At 36.3% G+C, this 26048-nt stretch overlaps 1 protein-coding gene across 4 annotated transcripts in view; it reads left to right on the plus strand.

The window, feature by feature from the left end:
• The first annotated feature begins 20161 nt into the window (after positions 1–20161).
• The window catches only part of GPCPD1 (glycerophosphocholine phosphodiesterase 1), a 118962-nt gene continuing 113075 nt past the window's right edge, over positions 20162–26048 (plus strand). The window contains exons 1-2 of one of the 4 annotated variants that reach the window (XM_074209500.1): positions 20162–20278; positions 21991–22104. The gene's annotated coding sequence lies outside the window, so the exon portion shown is untranslated. Of the gene's footprint in view, positions 20279–20345; positions 20369–21099; positions 22105–26048 lie in introns of those variants that run through there. The other 3 variants (XM_074209498.1, XM_074209501.1, XM_074209499.1) reach the window with 3 other exon arrangements.

Raw genomic sequence — 26048 nt, forward strand, 5'->3', positions numbered from 1 at the left:
AGAATTATGAACTAGCAGAAACAAAATCTTTTAAGTACGTTGGAGGTCTCTGCTCTTGAAATTCTGTCTTCCTTGGATGCTGTTTTTATTTCTACCTTGACCCTGTTAACTTTGGCGTGAACACTGTTGGGCAGGAAATGACATGTTAAAAATTGGACATCAAAGTACCTTGAGACAAGAAGGACTTTCACATAGATTCCCACTCCAAGTACCACCTACCCCCCACCTACAGTGGAGGGGTATTTAACAGGAAGTGCTGTCTCTTTCACTTTCCATCCAGAGGAATGGGCCTTCCTCTGCCTCTTCATTAAAACTGGTAGAGCTCCATGGTCTTCACCATGTGGCCTGGTTAACCCACAGGCCAGCGGCTACACTTTATATCTTAGGATCTTACAATCTTACGTTGGGTCAAATCAGACTAACTTTTGTGCTCTTAGAAAGTGAAGAACCTAGGGAAATGGAGTGGGGCGGGCCTAATTTGAGTCTATTTGAAGAGAGCAAGAATAGGAAATGGGTCTCAGATAATAAAATTTGTCAAGAAATTGTCTGCTCATGAGAACGACATTAACTAGGCTTTTATTTGAAAGTATGTTTCTAGAGGTCTCCTTGTTTATACAATCTAGGGAAGATACCTAGGGAATTTTTTTTCCTCCTATTTTTTCATATATACCCTCCAGAAACAACTGAGCCCTCTGAATTTTTTTTTAAGTATGGTTTCCAAAGTAGAAGTTTTTCTTACTTCAACTTCAGTGTGAAATGTTTTAGGAAATCATAATTAATTATAACTATGAACCATGTAACAAGGAACAGAGCTTTGAATTAAGACAAAATGGCAGTTAGTAACAGTCATAATAGCAAATAAGAGACAACTTCATAAAGAGAATCTACTCCAGATTCCTATGTCATCAGTGGGAAAGTGAACAATGCTTAGACAACTCATACTAGAGCTGAATCTTGACCAGGAGTATCTCATAGCTTTTTCACCTAGTTGGATTACCTTTCCTCCCTGCTCTCTGTTTCCAAAGCTGACATAGATTTCTTTGATAAGCTCATCCTGAAATGTGTTGAATTTTCTTTTACTTCTGAGATTTGTCTTTCTTCAAAGGGGATATAATTTTTTTTTTTTTTTATGGAGACAGCACAGCCAAAATGCCTTGGGCTAATCAACTAGTTTCCAGCTCTTCTAGTAGTCAGCTGACTAGCCAATTGTACACAAAAGAATTCTACTTAAAATTTGTTTGTTGTTTATTTTGTGGAGGTGGGTAGGGAGGAGGTTCAGACTTCATTCCCTAGGCTCCTTTGGATCTTAACTTTAGGGAAGCAACAAGGGGCAGCTAGGATACAGCACTGGACCTGGGGTCAGGAGGACCTGAGTTCAAATTAAGCCTCAGACATTTAAAACCTAGTCACTTTAACTCCATTGCTTTGCAAAAACCAAAAAATAAAAAAAGAAGCAAGGAAAGGCATATCTATTAAAATTATTTATTCTTATATGCTATTATTATTATTATTTATTATTATTATTATTAAATGCTCAACTAATGGGAATGTAAATACTTGTCCTTAAATTTTGAAGAAGACCAAGGCATCAGGGAGGTGATGCCATGGTAAGCACGTGAATTGGATTTGTGGGGTGGGGAGGGGGCTGTGCTAAGTCACCAGTATAACTTTCTCCTCCAGAGTCATCTGGATCCAGTGGCCAGATATGAATCAGGATGATTGGAGATGGCCCCATATGTGAAGACACAGAGTTAGTAAGAGTCAAGTGTCTGAGGCCAGATTTGAACTCTCATCCTCCCGACTCCAAGACCAATGCTCTATCCACTGCACCACCTAGAATGTAAAGACAGTCCTTGTCCTAAAAGAGCTCAGATTCTAATTGGGAAAATCAGCACACAAAAAATGTTTCTGAGAAAGGAGCAGAGGAGGGAAAGTATTAATTAGGAAGATGATATAGCAGTATCAGGTGTCAGCTAAAGCATGGTGGCAAAGTCTAGAAAGTTAGAAGCAGGGTCAACACTGTAAAGAAGACTGGTCAGCCTGGGTTCTTCCCTAACATAGAGGTTCCAGGAGAAATTCACTAATGGGAGAAGGGGATTGTCATGGTGTTAGACTCTTCCTGGGTAAGGATATAGGGTTATGAAAGAATGTTCTAGGGTGAGAAGGCCCCAGGTCCTGAGGGACCAGGAAGCTGAGGTCTGGTAAATGGGGAAAGCAAGGAACAGAATGTCTCTTCCATTGTGAGCTCATTTCTTCCTGGAGTTCACTTAAGTAGTATGTGTTTGAACTGGGATTCTGACCCAGGTTCTCTGGGTCCAAATCCAACACTCTTTTCATTGCATCATTAGTTACTTAAATTGGGTTATTAAACTCCTTTCAATCCTCATCCATGCTTTTGGCAATTTAAGACTGCAAATTGCCTTGAAACATTGACAAACCAAGAAGCTTGAAGATAGTGGGATGCAGGTGCATTTGTCTAGTTATGCCTAGGTCATTTTCCCTTTTATAGTAAGATTTTGAGAAGCCCCAATGATTATTTTAAAAACACTACCTTTGCTCAGAGTAAATAGTAATCTTTCTTCAAAAATTAAAAACTTAACTTTCAAATAATTTAAATGATTACTCTTTAAACAAGTAACCATTCTTTTTTTGTTCTCTTTGATGTCAGGAGCCTTCATCAGACCCTTTAACTTTATATCAGTTTGTTGTATAACTGAAAGATTTTAATGCATAATGATAGAAACATTTTGAGCTCTGATGAAAAGAAAGATAAACATCCTTTTCTCTGTATGAAACAGTCAAATAAATATTTAACTTATCAAATTCAAAACCTCAGTTTAAAAACTTGATACTGCTTAAAGAGCACTTAATTTTTTTCAAGACATCAAAAATATGATTGATTTCCTGACACCATTTGTTGTTGATAAAAGTTCTGAAAAAAGGCACATATTCTAGTTGATAAAACAAATTTCTTTTTTTAAACAATTTTTTATCGATACTGTTGTTTTTATTTCATCTATACTTCTTATTGTATCTCTTCTTCTAACCCTTTCCAATGAGTCTTCTTTTATAATAAAGAATCTTAAAAGGGGGAAAAAGAAAAACCTAACAAGCTTTATAAATCTAACACATCAAGAAAGCAGTACATTATACACTGTGCTTCATTTTCATGGTCACCAATCTCTTTAAAGAATCAGGGCAAGATATTCATACATATTTCAACTCTGGGGGAGGAATTGATTATTTAAATTTTGTAACACTATTTTGATTATTTTATTTTTTAATTTTCCCATTTGAATTGTAGCATTATTTGCATTATCATATTTGCATCACTTTACTTTTTAGTTCATACAATTATTTTCATGTTTCTTTGTATTCATTATATTCAACATTTTTTGTTCAAAGTAAGATTCCAGTAAAATTGTGAACCAAATGGTTTGTTTAGTTATTATGTGCATCTATGTAACTTGTTTACAATTTCTTTGCTACAAAAAGTGCTTCTACAAATCATATGCCATATAAAGGGCTTTATTTGTATCTTAGATAAACTTGGAAAATATGCCTAACTATTCAAAGTGGAAAAGGCTAGATAGAGAAGTGACTGGTTTCCCATTCTTGAAGTTTTTGAGCAGATAGTTTTGATGACCTCTTCAGCTAGGCCTATTTCATTGTTTCTGTCAAAGATAGTGTCAGGAATCTTTTGGTTTGTGGCTTAGATTAGATAGTTGCTAATAAAAATAATAATTGGATGTGAAATGGATTCTGTATCTTCTAGACTCTCCAGTCTTCAATTCATCCTTCACTATGCTTATCAAAGCAACCCTAATGAATACATTTTATTGTTGCTGCTGATATAACTTTCTTGATCAAAAGTTTACTACTGGGGTGGCTAGGTGGTGCAATGGTTAGAACACCAGCCCTGGAGTCAGGAGTGCCTAAGTTCAAATCCAACCTCTGACACTTAATAATTACCTAGCTGTGTAGTCTTGGGCAAGCCACTTAATCCCATGGCCTTGTAAAAACCTAAAAAAAAAAAGTCTACTACTGTTTTTACCTGCTGGAAAATCCTGGCATTCAAGATCCTCCACAATATGACTTCAACTTACATTTATAGACTGATTTTATACCTATAAACTTCATTAATTATATATGTTTTAATCAAACTGGGCTATAAATTGGCTGTTCCCTAATCTTGATCTCTTGCCTTCTTTTACCTTCATACATATATGGCATCATCCATTGCATTGGGAATAGGCCATTCCCAAACCCTCATTTTTAACTTTTTTCCCCTGAATTTTCTTTTTTTTAATGAACTTGACAAACCAAAAGCAATAAATCTTTTTGGACCTGACCTGTGATTTCAATAATGCTGGGATTTCTTGGTGAAGAACTTCCTCTGCCAGTGGGGATCAGCACCTCCATTGCAATTTGGATATTTAGAGAGTTGCTTGGTATGCTAAAAAGTCCAATGACCTCCCCAGAGTCATGAAGATAATATATATCAAAGACAAAACTTGAATCTGGACCTTTTTGACTTTTAGATCAACTTAAGACAGGTCAAGAAATTATTAGCTGCCATATTTTAAGTATAGAGAGTACTCCAGCAGATGTCTGGATGATTCAAATTCTCCAACATGATTTTATAATATTTTTGTCTCAGGTTTATATGATTCCTGAACTTAACATCAATTTCTTCTTTCTCTCTATTACACCTCTGCCTCAAATGACCTTTATCCAAAGGCTCTCTACCATTTATACTCTCTCTGGTTCCTAATTTTCTTTAGATTGATTATATCCCAGCTATGTTACTTTAGGCAAGTCACTTAAATTTTCTGAGTTTCTGTTTCTTCATGAAAATAAAGATAGTAATATCTGTTGTGCCTACTTCACAGGGTTGATTGAACATGGTTTTCAAATTTTAAAGAGATATTTAAGTGTGAAGTATAATTATGATTATGTTATGCTTCCTGTCTGCTTTTTTTGACTAATATAAAGCATTTCATAATATCCAGTAACCATCTCACCAAGTCTATATGGTAAAATTTGCATTTTTGTATTGGTATCTCTAGTTCATCTCACTTGTGATTCAGATTTTGTTATGCATTTGCGATTAGACATTAGAAGTCATGGGTTTTTATTGGCTCTTTTCTTGAACTTTTTCTTCTGTGAATTCCTGGATATCCTTACTTTTTTTCTCCTTAGATTGTAGCTACTCCATGGAACATCTGGGCTGATTAAAAAAAAAAGGGTCATAGGCAATTTTATCCTTCCTATTTACATTTCTGTTATAAAAACCTCTGATTATATTTACCGAGCTGAAAGCAAACTCTATTAGGTGTATCATATTCCCAGAAAGGAACTGTCATTCCCTAATTTTTAGGTTGTGGTGCAAAAATTCAAAGCTTGTTCAAAGATACTGTCCCCTTAACCAGCTATTTGCTTTCCAAATCTACCTTTTTTTTTCAGAATCCTTTGCCTTCAATGGTAGTAGTGATGAAAATGCCCTTGTAAACCCTAAATTCTCTAATTTCTTGCCCAATATTTTGGAATCTTTATCAGTGCTTTCTTGACTCCTGTCAGGATCATTTATCTTTTCATGGATCACTAGCAGAGGGTGGAGTCATCTAGTTTGACTGGTCTTGGGAAATTCTCTTCCATGTTTTGGATACATGCCCTGGGGAAACAACAGACTTCTTTATTTATTATGAAGTTGGTAAATAGTTGCCTCAGTTCTCCATACTCTTCCCTTCCTATTCAGATCCTCAAAGGGTATGTTGTTATTCAATTGTTCAGTCAAGTCTGACTTCATGTGACCCCATGGACTATAGCACACCAATACCATCTATGGGTCTATGGGGTTTTATCCTTTTTCTTTAAATTAAGGCAAACAGATAGTACAGTGGATAGATCACTGGCCTTGGATCCAGAAGTTCAGGAGTTGGAATCCTGCCTCAGACACTTGACATTTACAAGCTGTATGACCTTGGGAAAGTCACTTCACCCTAATTACCTCTCATCCAGGGCCATCTCCAGTAGTCTTGATTCATATTTTGCCACTGGACCCAGATGATTCTGCAGGAGAAGCTGAGTGAGATTGGTGACTTTGTATAGTACCTCCCTCATTTGAATCCAACTCACGTGCTTGTCATGGTGTCTTTCCCTGATGTTATGGTTTTCCTCAAGAATGAAGGACAAATATCACATCACAAGGCAAACAGATATTAAGTGACTTGTCTAGGGACATACAGTTAGTAAGTGTGTGAGGTCACATTTGAACTCAAGTCTTTCCATATCCAGGTCTGAAACTCCACCTGCTGAACTACCTAGCTGCCTTCACAAAGGGTCTAGTTTGTCTCCTGTTTAGAAAGAGTCTCATATCTGATCCTTTGTTCCAAATGTCGTATTCATTTTCCCCCTTTGTCCTTTGTGTTACCTTCTTATACCTGCAAACTTTTTTTTTTAGATTTTTTTCAAGGCAATGGGGTTAAGTGACTTGCCCAAGGACACAAGGCTAGGCATTTATTAAGTGTCTGAGGTCGGATTTGAACCCAGGTACTCCTGACTTCAAGGCCGGTGCTCTATCCACTGTGCCACCTAGCTGGCCCACCTCCAAACTTCCAACATAGATTTGGACTACCTCTGAATTCCATCTCTTCAGATCCCCTTCTTTGCTTTTAATTTCTTATAGTTCTTTTTGTTTGTTTGTTTGTTTTTTTTGACTCTGGTTCTCTCCTTTGACTGGAAATAAAGGTGATCTTCATGGCCTGATCCTGCTGTTGAATGACACAGAAGCTTTGACCTATTCCATTTTATGACCTCTACCAGAGTCTTTAAGAAACAGCTTCCTCTTTCCCTCAAACTCTTATCATATTGGTGTCAGACTTAGAACAAGTCCCCCAGCTTTAGCTCTACTATAGCTCAAGATATACCTAAATTCAAGTGACCATTAGTCTCAAACTCCCCTAGGAAAAGGAACTATAGACGGGGACTATAGACCTGTACTAAGTATAGATCTATCTCTGTTTTAACAGTAAATCTCTTCTCCATTTTTTAAAGAGCTGCTTCAGTTACCAGATGACCTAATTCCTTGAGTTCCCTTACCTTCTTTTGTAAGAGTGAGACCCAGTTGTCTAAGGATAATAAATTATTCCCTGAAGGGAAGGACTGGATTACTTATCATCTTTGAATGACAATCACCTAGCTTAGTAGTATAAACAGACTTAATAAATATTTGCCTTTTCCTTGGAGGTTTAATAAACATTCATTGAATTGAATTGCAATGCATCTACTCCTTCCCCCTTTTTTAGATCTTCTGACTCAGTTTTAGCTTTAGTGAAAGGAAAATATTCCAGAGAGATATATCACACATAGAAACAAAGTCAAGTCTGAGGGAAAGATTTTTTTAACTTATTATATTCCCTTGATGATGGTTGCTTATCTTGATGTCTATAGCAGCATCTCCATAGTTCTGGACAGACATGAGCATTAGCACTTTCTAGATGCCACTATTCCAAGGGAAATACAAGCTCTCTAGGCCAAATCAACTGATCCTATGAGAAATATACACAGGAACACTCACATGAGATGGTGGAAGAAAACTAAAACTTGCTATCCTACAGTGACTGCATGGGTTGTATAATCAGATCTATATTTTGCCACTGCAGAATAACAGTGACTAATTTCCAAAATAACCATGAGACGCCTGTTACTGGGTTACTGTTATAAACTCTTCAAACAATCATCACACTCTCAGGGTGAAATTCTGAATCATAACTAGGCTGAGATGACTGGGTTTTGTCCCAGGGTGCCAAACTTGAAGAGTGCTAATAGCACTTTAATCTTTTCGTCACAGTAGAAACAACAGTTAGTATCTAATTAATGAGAATGACTAGAAAAGGAACTATAAAGCTGGCATACTTATTTCTTCTCAAGGACCCTGATGCCTAGGTGAGTTATTTTCTTTGACTCTTAACTCACCATAAATGACCTTACAATCTTTTTTAAAAAGTTTATTTAGTATTTTGTTTTCCCTCAGTTACATATAAAACAAATTTTTAACATTTTTTTATAACTTTGACTTCCAAATTCCCTCCCTTCTTCTCTCCTCCCTCACCATTGAAAAGATTAGCAATTCAATATAGGTTATACGTGTGCAGTCAAATAAAAAAAAATTTCCATATTAGTCATGTTGTCAAGGAAAACATAGTTTAAAAATAAAAACCCGAAGAAAAATAAAGTGAAAATAGTATGCTTCAATTTATATTCAGACACCATTCTTTCTCTGAAGATGGATAACATTTTTCAAAGTGTCTTGAACCCTTGTATTTCTGAGAATAATTAAGTCATTCACAGCTGATCATCTTATAATATCGTTGCTACTTTGTCCACAGTATGTTTCACTGTAAGTCTTTCCAGGCTTTTCTGAGATCATCTTGATCATCATTTCCCAAAGCAGAGTAGAATTCTAACACAATTACATTTGACAATTTGTTCAACCATTCTTTTTTTTAGGTTTTTGCAAGGCAAATGGGGTTAAATGGCTTGCCCAAGGCCACACAGCTAGGTAATTATTAAGTGTCTAAGACTGGATTTGAACCCAGGTACTCCTGACTCCAGGGCCGGTGCTTTATCCACTGTGCCACCTAGCTGCCCCTTCAACCATTCTCTAAATGAAAGACATTCCCTCAGTTTCCAATTCTTGGCACCAGAAAAGAGTTGCTATAAATACCTTTGTATATGTAGGTTGCTTTCCTTTTTGTTTTTTATCTTTTTTTGGGATATGGAACTAGTAGTTGCAGTGCTAGGTCAAAGAGAATGCATGGCTGTGAAAAAAGCTCTTTAGTCATAGTTTCAAATTGCTCTAAGGAATGGTTGAATCAGTTCACAACCTCACCAACAATGCATTAATGTCTCATTTTACCAACATCCCCTCCACTATATGTCATTTCCTTTTTCTACCCTATTAGTTGATATGATAGGTATGAGATAATACCTCTGAAATGTTTTAATTTGTATTTCTCCAATCAATACTGAGTTAGAGCATTTTTCCCTCCATATGGGTATAGTTAGCTTTGATGAATTCATCTGAAAATTGTTCATAACTTTTGATCATATAACATTTGTGGAAAGGCTCTTATTTTTATGTATCACTCAGTTCTCTATATGTTTGAGAAATTGGCATTACAATCTTGCCCTGATTTTGGTTTGTGGTAGTATTTCTGGTTGTAAAAATTGTTCATTTGAGTTCTGATGGAACTGACTGCAGATATAACATTTGTGGGTCAATTTGTGATTGTATTTTACTTCCTTGACTATAATGGTTATGTCTACCCTGCTCAGCAACAAAAAAGAACAGAGACTGGACTTCTATTTCATTGGTTTATCAGATAAGGAAAAGAAAATTAGCATATTCTCTGCATCTTATAGTCCTAGATAGCTGCCTACCACATTGAGAAACTGACTCACCTAGTATATAAGTAGAGGCAAAACTTGAACTCAGATCTTACTGCATTTGAGAACATCCCACTACATACTATAATGTAATGTCTTTTTCCAACAATTATAGCAGCTGTCATTGCCAGATACTTATTCTTTATGTTGAAACAAAATTTAAGTCTCTACTACCACTAATAACTGACTAATTCTATTCTCTAGAAACATCTATTTTCTAGCGCTTACTTCAGTTAAGCCCTCTTATCTATGTCAATCAACTAATTTTCAGCAGAATGCTAGAACAATAGACTAGTAGTCAAAGGTCCAAGAAAACTTGGACCTTAATTAGTACTAAACAAAAGTAATCAGTGCCCAGGTTCAAGTCCTCATTGCCTCTAAATTACTCTTTGGCTGTTGTGTTCAATCCTTAGCCTAGGTCCCCATGCAGCCCATTCATGTGGCTCTCCTCACATCACTGGAAAATGAAGGAATAGGTGAGTGCATGTGCCAACGTTGCAGTATCACAAACCAGCTTAACCTTTAACTAACATGGCTCAACTTTTTCACATAACTAACACTGTGAAGTCTCATAGATTGCCAGTGTTGTTGTTTTTATTAACAAAATATATACATATAGGAATTATAATCTTTATTTTAAAACATTAAAATGGCATGTTATTATATTTTGTTTTTTATTATTGCACTTTATTTTATTATGCATTAGTAAATTATTACATTTTATTCTTATACTCATTGGTGATTTGTGCAACATTGTAATCATAAATAAATATTAAATTCTACATGTGACCCTTGACAAATTTTTATGCAGCTCAGAATTGCTAAAAGGTTGGATATCCACGATCTATGGGCTTAGTTTCCTCACTTGTTTTTACAGAAGGGGTTGAATTAGATGATCTCTAAATTGCCTTCCACTTCTAACATTCCATGGATTTAGGTACATTCTCAATCTAGGTTTTCTTTTTTCCCATATTTTCAAATTCCTTTAACCATTCCTCATAATATAGGTAATTAGATCCTTTACCATTCTGTATGTCTTCTAGATTCACTAAATTTTATCAATGCTTCTAAAAGAGGTAACACCCAAAAACATACATGCAATGCAATACAATTATAAGGGTATTGAATGTCTGAAGGAGGGAAAGATATCAGAGTGGAAGAAAACTTGGATCTTATTAATACTAAACAAAATTATCAATTGAAAACAATGAAACTACCAATTTACATGTCTATTCTCTCATCTTGACAAAATATAAGAACCACCTATAAATAAAATCAAAGGCATGTTTGATGATGATATTAGGAAGGAACAAATAGTCTTTTGCAAGACATTTGCAAATTTCCACTTTACAGTTAACAGAAAATTATAGAGAATATAAGATCCCACTGTGATTTTTGTTTAGTGATTGTGGAAAACATATGGTTCAGTAAAACTAAATGTTGCCTTATAGACTTTTCTAAAGCAAGGTATTGGCATTTAATTCTGTATACATCAAAATCATTCAGGATTCCTAGAAAGATATAATAATATTAAAAACTATCTCCAGTGATCTTCTGATCATAAATATCAGGTAAGATATTAAAATATAGAAATATATGATAAAGAAGTTTGCTAAGATGATAGGACTGATCTAGGACTGAGTACATTAAAATTTTTTTTTTAATTTAAGGCAATGATGTTAAATGACTTGCCCAAGGCCACACAACTAGGTAATTATTAAGTGTCTGAGGCTGGATTTGTACTCAGTTATTTCTCACTCCAGGGCCAATGCTCTATCCACTACACCACTTAACTACCCCCCTGGTGGGACTGCATACATTTTAAAGAGGGTTTCCTTCTTGATGCTCCTGTTCATGAAATCACTGGGGTTTTTTAGAAATTTTTTTTAAAAAAACCATTCCATTCATTATAAAACTACCAAATAAATAAGATGCAGTCCCTATCTTCATGCAGCTTATAGTCTAGGAGTGGGATAAAATTCAAATACAGTTAATGATAGCATGTTGTTTTATATGCTAAGTGTATTAGAGAGCCACAAAACAAAATCTTATGTGAGATTCAAAGGGAAAAATTATACAAATCCTAAGCTAACTTTGTAATAGGCTTCTATATATTATTTTTGTTTCTCTCTTCTTTGATCAAAATGTTCCCCACCATACTTACACTCTCAACTTCTTAATTTTCAATTTTTGAACAAATATGTTTTAAGTACCTACTATATAAAAGACATGAAGATAAAAGTGAAATAGACCTTGCCTTCAAGAAGCTTATTTACTACTGGGGGAACACATGTATAGAAAAAAAAAAGTATAGTACAAAGAAAATTTTGGAAGAAGATTGTGCTATGGGACCGCTAGGTGGTGTAGTGGATATAGAGCACCAGCCCTGGAGTCAGGAGGACCTGAGTTCAAATGTGACCTCAGACACTTAAGGATAAAAAAAAAGATTGTGCTAACCACTACAGATGGAAATGGAGAACAAAAAAGACTCAAGGAGGATATGGCCCTAAGTTGTCTTGAAAGAAGAGATGAATCTTGAAAAATGGAGGTGAGATGGAAGTACATCTGAGCTAAGGAATGACGTCTGAGAATTCAGGGAGACTGAGAGGTGAAATATCAAGTTCAAGTAATAGAAAGATAGGTAGGAACCAAGTTGTTGATGGTCTTAAAAATTATACTGGAGAGTTTGCCTATTATTATCTGGGCGGTGGGGAACACTGACAGATTTTGAACAGGAGAGTGACATAGTTAGACCTATGCCTTGGAAAAATTATTTTGGCAGTTCTGTGGATAGATTTTTCTTGTATTGTAAATCATGGTTCATAAATCTAATTCCTCTTTTTTTAACACCATGTACATTGCTTTCACTTTTTTTCTCTTTTAATGTCAGAAACCTTCATGCAGGATCAACTCAAAAGTACTGAAGTAGGGAGAGATTTCATATAAGTAGTGGATTAAGTGAACTTGTATACATTCACAGAAAAGTTGTAATTTGCTTGTTTTGGCTGATTATTTTCTACTTAAAAAAATATTTGCCATGCTTTTTTTTTTAGACACAGCAACTTAGTATATGGAGCAGGAGAATCAACCTTGTACAATTTTAATATTTGATCTATGATTCTAAATTCTCAACACTGGAAAGAAGTTGAGATTTATATTTATGAGTTGTTTCAGGCCAGCAGGTGTGTTCTCAAATTATTCTCCTCCGTAGCATTCCTGGCACATTTTCTTGAAAAACAGCAATGACTAGCTGTAAATAGCAGGGAAAAATCATTCTATAATTTACTTTTCTATTTTGCACTGAATCATTCTCCCTTGGTGAATGCTGAGGGAATATGAAAATGTGTTTTTATAAATCAGCCTAAGGATTGATATAAAGTTTACTTTTTAATTTTGGCTACTGACCTCATGGGGAAGAATCTTGGAAGGGAAGTGGAGTATGCTTAATAGGAACCTCATAATTCAGGAGGAGGAAGAATATAGGAGGAATCCAGATTTCTATATACAACCTCACCTTAGGCCTCTACAAATCTGAATCCCAGATTTTAGTTCTTATATTGGTAAAGATTAGCAGTGGTTCTTAATGAAGAGAGACACTATTTTCTTCTTCCTATCCTACATTCCTAGATATGTATCTCATTTCTATTCCTTGCTGTTCCTCTCACTTGACATGAAGGATCATGCAACTATAACTTATAACCTTATAGGTACATATGTGTGTGTGTGTGTGTGTGTGTGTGTGTATACACACACACACACACACACACACACATATATACATTTTTTTGTGAGGCTATGGGGTTAAGTGTGATTTACTCAAGGTCACAAGCTAGTAAGTATTAAGTATCTAAGGCTAGATTTGAACTCAGGTCCTCCTGACTCCAGGTCCTATTACTTGAATAAATTTAGCTATAACTACATGAGTTTTGTGTGAGTTTTAAAAACAATATTTTCTGGTGTTAATATAAATTTACCACAAAAGACATTCATTTTGAGGACATGTATGCACCACTTTGTTTCAGGGAAGATTAGGAAAGATCCCTGAATTCCAGTTCAATTTATCATGAAAGTAAGATATTCTAGAATTCCAAAAGTAATGAATTTTTAAAAGTATTTGAATTAGGAATTTAAAATGCAATTACAGAATGATTTTCAATAGCAAACAGCAATTTCTTCTTCATATTCTTTTTTTTTTTTTAGGGTTTTTTTTTTGCAAGGCAAATGGGGTTCAGTGGCTTGCCCAAGGCCACACAGCTAGGCAATTTTTAAGTGTCTGAGACTGGATTTGAACCCAGGTACTCCTAACTCCAAGGCCGGTGCTTTATCCATTACGCCACCCAGCCACCCAGCTACCCCCTTCGTATTCTTTAAAACCAACACTGATAAAGTTTTGTAGAAGCATTCCTCTCACTCCAGACATGAAGGAGTGAGACATATCATCTTTGAACATATCATCTCCAGATACATTATCTCTGAACCCAAGTCTTTTACAGAGAAGGAAGAATAACAGCACAATTTTGGATCATGGCTCTATTGGAAATGTTTTCTTTTCTTTTTCCAATTATAAGTTATGAAAATTTGAATATTTGTTACACATTTCTCTACCACCTCCCTTCCCACCTCCCTCCCAGTGGCAAACAATTCTAGTAAAAATTGTGTATGTACATTTGTGTTTAATATGTTTACATAGTAGTCATTTTGTGTATGAGGAATTAGGACTAAGGAAAAAGAAAGAAAACCATGGGATAGAATGGAAAAATATAAGTGCAGGTTTTAAAAAAGTGAAATATTCTTTTCTGTTAAAGAGGGTCCCCCTGTCCTATGCAGTAGAGCTACAGTGGTGTTATGTAGGTTATGATTACTACTTCATCAGCTACTGCAATATGGGAGGATCTATTTCCTAGTTATATAGCTGGAGAAGTATGGATGAAGGGTGGAGGTGGAGGGGGGGCAGGGAGCAAAGTGCAGATTATTGTCCAGCCTCGTAAATATTCTGACTTCATTTATTCTCAGGTAGGTGAGCTCTAGAAACCTTGAGCTCCCTGAAATTAGAACTAAAGATGCCTTTGGACAAGTATCCTTTCTCACTTCCACTTCCCTTTGCTATCATCACTGTTCTGATTGCCTGATATTATGCTCATTAATGATGAAGAGAGTGAATAGATGAAATTAAAATGTTCAGATCACAATGCTCTACCTGTTTTTCCATAGGATTCCACCTCAAATTCATTAAAATTGTTTTCACTTTCCTGAAATCCCATCAGTATATCAAACATATAGTGTAACTCTTGGATAGAACAATATTCAAGTTAATTTTAGTCATATTATGTTCAAAGATTTTACTTTTTGGAGTTTTTTTTGGGGGGGGGGAAGGGGAGATGGAACCTGAGCCTGTAACTTCATTTAGGAATGCAAATAAGAAATGCTAGGCAACTTAGAAACTTGCCCAGGCTCACAGTATTTATTAACAGACAGGCCCTGAACCCAGGTCTTTCTGACTTAGAACTAAGCTCTCTTTCCACTATGCCATGCTATCTCCTTATTTCAATTAGTCAATCATAAGTAAAGCCAAGAGAAAAAAAAAACTGGTCATGGTTAACTATCCAGAATTTAATAAGAATTAAAGTGGAATATTTAGAAGATGGCTTAATAGATTTTCTGAATGCAGTTATCTTCAAAATTTTCATTTCCACCACTTTCCCAGGTTGTAGTAATAATGTGTCAATGATAATAATTTACTTTACATAACACTTTATGGTTACAGAACACATCATACCTTCTTTTTGCCACAACCTTCAATACTTGATAACCTGAGTTATCTGAGAGGGTAGGAACAGACAAGGGTCTTCATTAGCCTCCAGAGTCTTTAATCATCCTAAATGTAATCTTAGCAGACACTCTTTCTATTTTCAATTATTTTGCAGCTTTCCCCACCCTATTGGTATTATTAACGGGAAACTACCTGCTTGTAAAGACACCCTAAAAAGACAAAAAAGCTCTTGTCATGTTTGTTGTCTTATGTTTTATGATCTCATTTGGGATTTTCATGGCAAAGATACTGGAGTGGTTTGCCATTTTCCTTCTCCAACTCATTTCCCTCGTTGAGGAAACGAGTTAAATGACTTGTCCAGAGTCACACAGCTAACCAAACCTCTCTTCCTGCCTCCAGGACTGGCACTATTCATTGTACCACCGATCTATCATGTCATCATTCCAATGAGAATTATAATTTAGTCTACAAAGTCCTGACTTTACTTTCTCTCCTTTCCCTAGGGCTAGAAAATATCAACTTTCTGCTCTTCACTGCTCTGAAATACTGGGTGAAAATTCATTTTACTCCCTACTCCTCCCTACAGCCTCATCCTCTATCCAACTTCTGCCCTATTTCATGCCAGGTTTTGTTATTTTTCTGTCAAACACCTATTGTTGACAAAATTTTAAAAAAATTATTGATTTTGGTCAGCAAGTTTTTGGATATCTTTTGAAAATTATTTAAGGAAAAATAATTTCTCCCATGAGTGATATTTTTGGATAGATAGGTTTTTATTATTTACAAATATCAATGAATATAAAAATAGTATTTTGCTCCATGGAATTTTGAGTAGGTATTCTTAATGTATTTTGTGTCTTGCATCCCTTTGGCAGTCTGATGAAGCTTAGAGATCCTCTTTCAGAACAATGTTTCTAAATGTGTAAAATTATATATGCAGAAATTCAAAGGAAAAAATTATGTTGGAAATTTTTTAAAATGTATATTTTTAAAGTTTACAATAAGGGGCAGCTAGGTGGCGAAGTGGATAAAGCACCGGCCCTGGAGTCTGGAGTACCTGGGTTCAAATCTGGTCTCAGACACTTAATAATTACCTAGCTGTGTGGCCTTGGGCAAGCCACTTAACTCTGTTTGCCTTGCAAAAAAAAAAAAAAGTTTACAATGCTAAAATCCCTGATTTAGAGGGTTTTTTTGGTTTGTTGTTTCAACCTGATTTTATTATTTTTGAGACCTTAGGAACTTGAGTGCCTGGGGCCACTCAAATGCTATGGTTATTACTAGTATATATTACATAAGACTACACAAATTTCCCTTACTGTAATATCAGTCCTCTATTCCCTATAGCAAGGGTGAGGAACATCCAGCCTTATCTGACCCTCAAATTCATTTGGTCTGATGCCAGCAACTGCAGGCAGGACTGAAAATTCAATAAATCTAGGAGTTTTTAAAGGTGAATCAATTAGATAATTGACAGAATATAGCAGGTGAATGAAGTTATATCCAAATGGCTTTGGGTAGAAAAAAGGTTCCCCACTCTTGCCCTCCTCCATGAATCTCTAAAGACAAACAGTATTATATACTGTATTGATTGAATATCTTTTATTTAAAAAGGGTTTCAAATGTTTTGCAAACCTAAATCATAGCATACTGATGAGGAATCATCATACCCATTTTACAGATGGAAAAACTGTCTCAGATGCTAAGTAATTCACTCAAGGTCACTTAGCATATCAAGGGTAGAATCAACAGAACCTAATTCTCCTAACTAAACCTCTATCCCAATGAAAGCATTCATATAATTAATGAACCACAAATGCCAAGAATGTCCCCTTCCTTATTCTAGCTTTTGGCTGGCTGCCATTATGAGTTTAAAGAGTCTTTTCTTTTCGCCTCCCAGATCCAAGGGGTACCAGAGCAATAAAGCATTTTTCTCTTGCTCAAAGGTAAGACTGTTTTAATAACCTACTTGTGTATCAGGCAAGAAGCAATCTATAACAACTATTCCAATTAAAATTTGTGTCTCTTTGTGATGCCATTTTGGGTTTTCTTGGTGATGATATTGGAGTGATTTGCCATGTCCTTTTCCAGTTCAGCTAAACAGAGTTAAGTGACTAGCTCAGTCACACAGCTAGTATGTATCTGAAGTTTGATATGAATTCATAAACATGAGTAAGAAAGGATAAAACAAGGTTGAGGCTCTTAGCTATTAAAAGTTATATGCTGGTTACAAAATACCCAATACTAATATATTGTAATATTTCATTTTACTTCTTACCATTCTAAAAAACTGGTCTAATGTAGAAAGGGGATATATCAGGATTCAAGATTATATTAAAAGACAAATAAGAGTTCAAAGCATTGTAGGACTTCATTATCAGTGATTAGTAACTAAAGGCCTTAAAGTACCTTTCATCATTTTGGTAGTAATTCAGTTGTCTAATTATATAGAATCTGCCATCTCAAAGTGCTTATTCTATGAGTAAAATATGACAAAACTGTTCCTTGAATAAAACTAGCAGGCTTTACCTATATCTTAACAAGTGAAGCATTATTTTAGCCAGAATTAAGAATGGAATTTTCCCTAACTATAGTTTTTGAGATTTTTTCATCTGTGGTATTCTAGTAATTTTTCTAGTTTATCCTTCTACTTCATGTGAAATATTCTACATTAAGGATATTTTATAATTTCCCAATGTTAATAAGTAAATATACTTTGTAAGTAAACATATAAGGCAAGTAGCTCTTTGATGATTTGCAATAACAATAAAGCTAAAATTTATATAGTGTCTTACTCTATGGCAAATTTTTTGCAATTATTGTCTCATTTGATTTTCCTGGGATATAGGTGTTATTATTTATACTCATTTTTATAGATGAAGAAATGGAGGCAAACATTAAACTGACTTGCCCAATGTCACACGGAGACTAAGAACTCAGTTCTTCCAGACTCCAAGTCCACAATGCTCTATCCACTGCACCACCTATGTTTTATGTGTTTATTAAAGAATTGAACTGTTTGGGAAGTAATTTAAGATCCAAATTAACCATTTTAGTTAACCTAAGAGAAGCAAGCATGGATAGTAGAACCAACCTTGCAGTCAATAAGAATTGGGTTCAAGTTTTATCTCTGACAAATTTGAGTGATCATGGGCAAGTCACTTAATTTCTAAATTGCCCAGTCTTCTCTGCAAGACTACACATAACACTAATTACCATCTGTTCCACATTGGAACTTCCCAACATAGTGAGGTCATAGATTCAAAAAGACCAACAAAAAAATCAAACTATGTGGAAAGCTTAACAACCCAAAAAACTAACAGGTAATAGAAATCTTAAAGACAGATTGACAATGCGAAAAAGATAAAGACAGCTTCAAATCTGAAATGTATATAACTAAATACTAAACAGGGATGGTTTGGTTTGCCTCTTGAAAATATATGTTTTGGCAAATGATTACTTGGCTGAGTGATGACTACAAGGAATTTTAGGTGATGAAATGAAGTTCTGCTTATAAACATCATCTAGCGGGTGTAATCAGTAAGAGAATTTATTGGATAAATCTAGAATATGATCAGTTTATCAAGAAAATCTTAATTATAGTGATAATTCATGTGTCCCTTACCTATAAAATACCTTCATCCACATTATCTCATTAAAATTTTTTTAAGCTCTAAGATAAATAGAATTGAAAAAATTTTTTGGACTATAATCAAGAGATCTGGATTAGCCAGTCATCAGTTACAGTGAATGCTTTTACCCCCTTAATCCACTTTCAACTAGTTATATAAAGTGCAAAGTTTTATTTAACATCTCAGAGACTGTAATTCTGTAAGGGGATTTTTGTTTTGCCTTTTTAATTATGCAAAGTGTATTGAATGGAAGAAGTAGTAATAAAATTTACAGAATCTGTTGTAAGGGATTTTTGTTTTGCCTTTTTAACTATGCAAAGTATACTGAATGTAAAAAGTAGTAATAAAATTTACAGAATTTATTGTAAGGGATTTTTGTTTTGCCTTTTTAACTACAAAGTGTATTGAATGTAAAAAGTAGTAATAAAATTTACAGAATCCTAAGGGTGGGAGGGTTGGAGTGATCAAGTCAGTGGCCCTGGCAGATGAGATCATGTTCAAAAAACTTGTCTATTATGAAAAGTCCTTTAACAGAAAAGTGCTTTCTCAATTCCCTCAACACATTTTCAGCCATACTAACGATCAAAAGAAATCTAACCTTATGGTTTCATCATACTGCTGGGGAATGTACGTTTCTGGGTAGCAAACGTTTAAATCTGCCTGTGAGAGAAAAGGTTTACAAGCCACATTTTTTAGTGAAGTCTCCACTTTTCACAAGTTTAATACATGCCAAGTGATTTTTTTTCCCTAGCCTAGTCACGTTTTCTGGCAAAAACGCATATTTTCCCATATTTTAAACAATTTCTGGAATTTAAACATTAAAAAAAAAATCTCATCTGCCCGCTTCCAAGCGTAGCCCATAGAGACGCGGCCCCAGGGCCCAGGCCGGGCTCCGCCCCCGAGGCCGCTTCTCCCAGCGCGCTTGCTGGGGGGTCCAGGGCAGGGTCGCTTCCCCCGACCCCCCCAAGCCCCCCGGGGCTGACTGGGAAAAACAAGCGCCCCCCTCCCGGCGCGGGGCTCTTCCGGCCGGCTGCGACGCGTCCCCTCCCTCGGGGGGCGAGCTCGGGAGACGCTGGGGCGCGGAGCCCAAGCTCGCGGGAGGGAGCCGCGGCCGCCCCGGGCGGCGCGTTCGTTTCGGGGTCGCGCCGGGACGCCGATTGGCCTTAGCGCGGCGCCGGCTTGTGACGTCACGCTCCCCGCCCCCCCGGTTTCGGCTGTTGGTCTGGAGCAGCTGAAACCGGTTTCGGAGAGCGCGTTTCCTCCTCCTCCGAGCCGCAGCCGCGCCGCCCTCGAGGGCGCTCTCGCGGCCGCCGCGGCGCCCGTCCGCCAGCCCCGGCGTCCACGGAGGGCCGCGGGCGGCCGCGCCTTGTTCCCCCGGGCGAGGAAGGGGCCCGGGGCCCGCCGGCCCTGGACGCCCCCGCTCTGACAGGTGAGCTCGCGCCGGTGGGGGAGGGTCGCGCCGGGCCGGGCGGCGGGTGAGGACCGTCCCGCCTGCGATGGCCGCGGGCTCGCCCCCAAGGTCTGGGGGAGAAGGGGGCTGCGGGGGCCGGGGCGGGTGGCCCGGAGGGCGGCTTGGGCGCTCTGCTCGGCCTCGCCGCAGCTCGGGCTTCCGAAATCCGGCTGTCCGCGCACCGGGCCGGCCGGTCGGCCGGCCGGAGCGTGGGGCAGCGCCCGTGCCCCGGAGCCTGCAGGACCCCCAGCCCCGGGGCCGCGTCCGCCGCGTCCGCCGAGCCGGGCTCTGCCCTCCCCGGGACGCGCCTGTCATCTGGCCACGCGTTGCGCCCGCGGAAGCCCCGCCGGTACCGGCCGGCCCAGCTCGGGGCTGGCCCGCCCTGGCCCTCAGCCTCCTGCGGCGTGCGCGGCGCTGCGGCCCCGGGCGGCGGCTCCACGAGTCCCGCATCCTCGGGAACTTTCATTCTTGTTGATGTTGCCTTTTAAGCTCGCAACTTTTTTTGGCAATGGAAGTCCAAACGTTTTCTTTTAGAACTTAGTTTACCTCTAAAAGGAGGATTATTTATTGTTTGTTTACCTCTAAAAGGTTCATGTGTTTATTGTTATTATTTGTTTGCCTCGAAAAGGAGGTTTATTTGTTATTTATTAGTTGTTTATCTCTAAAAGATTTTTGTTATTGTTTACCTTTAAAAGGTTTATTTGTTTATTGTTATTATTTGTTTACCTCTAAAAGGTTTATGTGTTTATTGTTACTTGTTTACCTCTAAAAGGTTTGTTATTTATTTATCTCTAAAAGGTTTATTTGTAGTTACTATTTGTTTACCTTTAAAAGGAGGGTTATTTATTTATTGTTATTTATTATTTGTTTACCTCTAAAAGGAATCGATATAATGCGTGTTTTTTGCACTGTTTGAGTCTTTCAGCAACGCTTTTGGAGCTTCTGTCCAGATAATTTGACAGTTTTCTTTATGAAAACTTATCATGAGGCTGCTGTAAATTCAACACATCTCCACCGGAGAATTTTGTTACCTTTTTTGTTGTTATATTTTCTAATGTATATTAAAGTCCATAGAGTCCTAGATAGTGATTTTATGAGGTTATTGAGGCCAACGAAGCAACTGATCCACACAGACCCAAGTGATAGGCCCAGATTACGTACCGGTATTAAGGAACAGGTCTGACTCCTCTCCATTCCAAGACCTTCCCTCATAGGTGTCTTACAAAATTAAACATGATGTTAAGGTTTTTCTTCAATTGTAGAGGATTGCTTGTAGAAATTTTTGAAGAATTCTGAAGTCATGGCTTTGGAGGAGAGCATCATGGAATATCATGAAAACCTAGAGTATTCATATTATCCTCAAGAATATTGGACTTTGGGAATTGGAAAGAATGCCCCAATATGAATGTATTTTGTTATTTTTTTTCTTTTTTTTTTTTAGATTTTTGCAAGGCAAACGGGGTTAAGTGGCTTGCCCAAAGCCACACAGCTAGGTAATTATTGTCTGAGGCTGGATTTGAACTCAGGTCCTCCAGACTCCAGGGCTGGTGCTCTATCTACTGCACCACCCAGCTGCCCATGCTGTGTTTTTTTCTTTCTAAAATTATACAGTTTTAATGCTATTAGCTATTTGGATGGTTTTAGGAAGAAAGAACCTTACTTTCTTTAACTTTTTCTACTGTCTCTTTAAGAGACTGTCTGAGTGGTGGTGGAGTAGAGAGAGAGACAGAGATTCTGCCTGACTTCTGAGTCCAAAAGATGAGGTTCAAGTCCTACCTCTGGCATATATTGATTTGTGAGCCTGGGTAAGTCACTTAATTATAACATTGAAATACTCTTGGCAACTCATTTGAGTCTCTTGGTGCAGAGAAGGACAGTAAAGCTGAATGGTAAAATCAGTTTGCTCATACCAATAAAATAACAGGTCTAGTCCCTTTTTCTATTATTCTTACAAAGTAAGAATAATATCTAAAGTTACATAGTGCGTTAAAGCTGAAGAGTGCTTTGTGTATATGTGTGTGTGAACATACACAATCTCGCTTGGCCCTAACACAACATTGTGAGGCAAATACATCTTTTCTTTTACAGATAAAGAAACTGAGTCTGAAAAAAGTTAAGGGGTATCAGGCAGAAATAACAACCTATTGGGAACTGTGTTGTGGTGCAAAAATGCATCAGAAAGGAGGAGGAAGGCATGGACCCTGCCAACAAAAATGAAATTGAGGCTTCCAAGTACTTAAATCCAGAAGTTAGTCTGGATGTCTAAAGGCATTTCCTTTTCAAAAAAGGAAAATTGTCAATTGATGATTTCCTTTGACTAGTCTTTGTAATGCTACTGGGAAGCTAAACATGTTTGTAACTTATGAACCAGAAAAAATTTGCCTAGCAAAAGCTTATATAGTAAGATTTCATTGGATAATGACAGTTTAAAATTTATTGTCATGTATTTCACTGCCAATTTATTTGAATCTTTTAAAAATAATACTTGAAAACTCAAGTAAAATCAGGTGTTTATCTTTCATTTAACTTTTTTTTAAGAAAACATTCATTTGTGAGTAGCATGAAGATGACTCTTTGCCTACAGTGACATTTTATTGGACATTGTGGGAAATTTGTTTACTAGGAAAGTTAAATTTACTCTAAAAATGAGGACACCAAACATCTCTAATTTTTAAGTTCTGTTTTACGTATTTTATTCTTGGATTAATATGTAGAATTGACTGACTTTCTAGCCTCCCCTCTTCCCTACAACTGAGATGTTTTCTTAAAAAAAAATCAGAAACTTTTCTCTGTAAAACAATTTTTGAAAAAGTAGAACAGGATTTTATGTTGTCAGTACTATAGTGCTATGGTCAGTACTATAAGTACAGGTCATTCTGGGTGAGAAAACTATGCAGTTAAATCCTGCACCAAAATTTTGGCTCATATTCATGGTTATGTAAAATTTAATACTAGGGAACTGCTGTATAATTTTAGAAATATGGTAGCAAATTTTGGAATGAGATATAAACAATACTTTCTTCCTGGAATCTTTAAAGGAGAGCTTCATAGTATTTAAAATGAATATTTAGAGGGCACAGTAAAGTGTACTATAAAGACCATAGCTCTAATATGCTCTAGCACTTTGACTATGGAAAAATCAAATCATTTTCCTTTTTGAGACTTAATTTCTAATTTTGACAAATGTATCATTTATCCCAAAGGATTACTATGAAGAAAGTACTTGGTCTATGTACTATAGAAAAATATAAGCTCAAGAAGTTATTCCAGTCATCCAGCTATCTCTGTGACTTAAGAGTTTCTCAAGTCATTTTTATTTAAGGAACTGTCTTTTAACACCATTCAGCAATTTTCTGTTAACTTGGTTTTCCTAGTAGACATTGTTGTGAGCCGTTCTATCTTGAGCTTTCACAGTTCATACTGTATGTAATTCTTCAAAAAATTCATGATTTCATCTTTGTGGGGAAGGATGGGTAGGGTAATCCCTTTACACCTTAATAAACTTCCTAAATTGCTGTGGCTAACCTTTTGAAAATAAATTCTTAATTAGGTTGATTGTAGATGCTCATCAGTAACTGGGTGCCTTTCCTTTGGCACAATATCTTAGAAACTGTGCCCTCCTGGGCATAGCTTTTTGAGAACCCAAGATTTACCTCCATCCCCTACTGAAGAATAAAAGAAGGTACTTTTGTAAAGGTATTTAATAAATTGGCATTTTTCTTTTGGTTAGTATATATTCCTGAGAGTTAGTTGTCTCTAAGTAGACTGACATTTAGTGATATTGTCCCTACAAGTTTAAGGATTTGATTCATATGCTTAAAGTGATTCTGTTGAGGTGCTACCACTAGGAATAATGACTTAGTTCTCTGCAGCTAGCTTCCTTGTTCGCTGGTATTTTAATTTCCAGCAGCTATGGTGTTGGATAAAACACAGCTACTAAGAATGAGAAGGGGATGAAATGTAGAAGTAGTCCAAGAGACTGTTTCAGGTAGAGAATTTCAGAAATATAGGTCCAGAGCTGAAATGAAACTCAGAAGGTTATCTTGTTATTTTTATATCAATCCAAAAAAAACTTGTTATGTGCATTCAATTCATGGAGTTTATTTACTCTTAATTCATTTTGCAATGAACTTCTTTATTAGTTTTTTCCTTCCAATTTTTTTTTCCAATTAATTGAACCGTAATTGAAATGTCTGACATTTTGGAGGAGGGTAATAATAGCTCTTATAATAGGACTAATAATAGTATATGCTATAATATAATGGTAATAATGGGACTTATAAAATTATAAGGTTTGCAAAGCACTTTGATCACAACAGCCCAGTGTCTTGGTGAAATATTATCCAGGCTTTTAGATGGAGTAAGATTAGAGACAGTGCTAAGGAATTTGTCCACATTGAGGTTGCCAAGATAACTTGGGAGCATTCATATTTATATAATTTTTATTTGATTTTTTAGCTATTCATAATTTATATAGGTGAATTGTGTCCATAGAGTTATATTTTATATAGCTAGTTTATTGAGGACTTGTTTCAAAATTGCATATTCCTATGTGTTAAAAACCCCAAAGTACAGGAGCATTTATACCTGGGAAGTAGAAAATAATGATCTAAAAAAATAGTATGTAACCAAGGCATTATAGTGCAAGCTGGGTAAATCAGTAGAAGATAAGGAAGTCAAAGAAGAATTATCACATTTAGAAATTACTTGAAATGGCTTTTCTAGTGGAATTAATAAAAATATTCTATAAAGTGCTTTATAATTTTAATAAAGAGGGATATTGGTAGTATGTATTTTAGGTAGTGGAAAATTTTATACTCATTACATTGTTTTAAGCTTTCTTAGGTTGAGAATATTCTTTTCATCAAAAAATTTTAAACTTTTAAAATTTTTCTCTAGAAATACCTAATGCAATGATCTTAGTATTAAAAAACAAAATTAAAGTTAGGAGGGACCTTACTTAGATTTAGGCCATTTGGTACAGTGGTTCATAACTTGGGACCTTTGAAATTTAAAAAAAAATTTTTTTGTGACTTTGGTTTCCTTTATAATTCTGTTTATTTAATGTATTTAAAAACATTATTGAAAAAGGGCTTTTAAAGACTTCACCAAATAGTCAAAAGGTGCCCATGTCAGAAAAAGTTAGCCCCTGATCTCGTACAAGTAAAACCTTAAGCATTTTAGTGTGGCTGACGTAGAGTTGGCATTAACTAGAAAAATGTGGTGTAAATTAGAAAATCAGCAAAACTAGAGTTATGAGTTTTAAAAATTGGTAGGTTAATAATTATATATCTCCTAGGTAAGACAGTTAATATAACCCAAGTTCTTCAGTTGGAGAGAGAGTATTAGGCTATGAGTGGAGAAGTGTTAATTAGATCCTAGATCTCTAGATGTGAGATAAATATAACCATATCCTTACCTGAGATACACATGATGAAGTGATCCCTTTATGTAAGTGGCTAGAGGACAAGAGCTATAGCCTAGTGGTCTGATTTAAAAATCTTACCAAGATTTGCAGTTAGGTGTCTCAACAGTATATTAGAATAGTTAAAACTGTTACCTCAAAGGACACTTGTTCCATTAAAAAGTGGGTTTTATTAATATTTTAATAATAATAGTTGTTTATAGGATGGTAGAGGAAACATTGGGAACAGAAATTAAGTTATAGTGATTCTGACAAAAAGTTCTAAGAGATGGGATGTGGGAGTGGTAACTGTAGAAATGGGAAGGAAGATGTGGATCATAGAAA

This window comes from Macrotis lagotis, chromosome 1, assembly GCF_037893015.1.
Source record: "Macrotis lagotis isolate mMagLag1 chromosome 1, bilby.v1.9.chrom.fasta, whole genome shotgun sequence".
Lineage (NCBI taxonomy): Eukaryota > Metazoa > Chordata > Mammalia > Peramelemorphia > Peramelidae > Macrotis > Macrotis lagotis.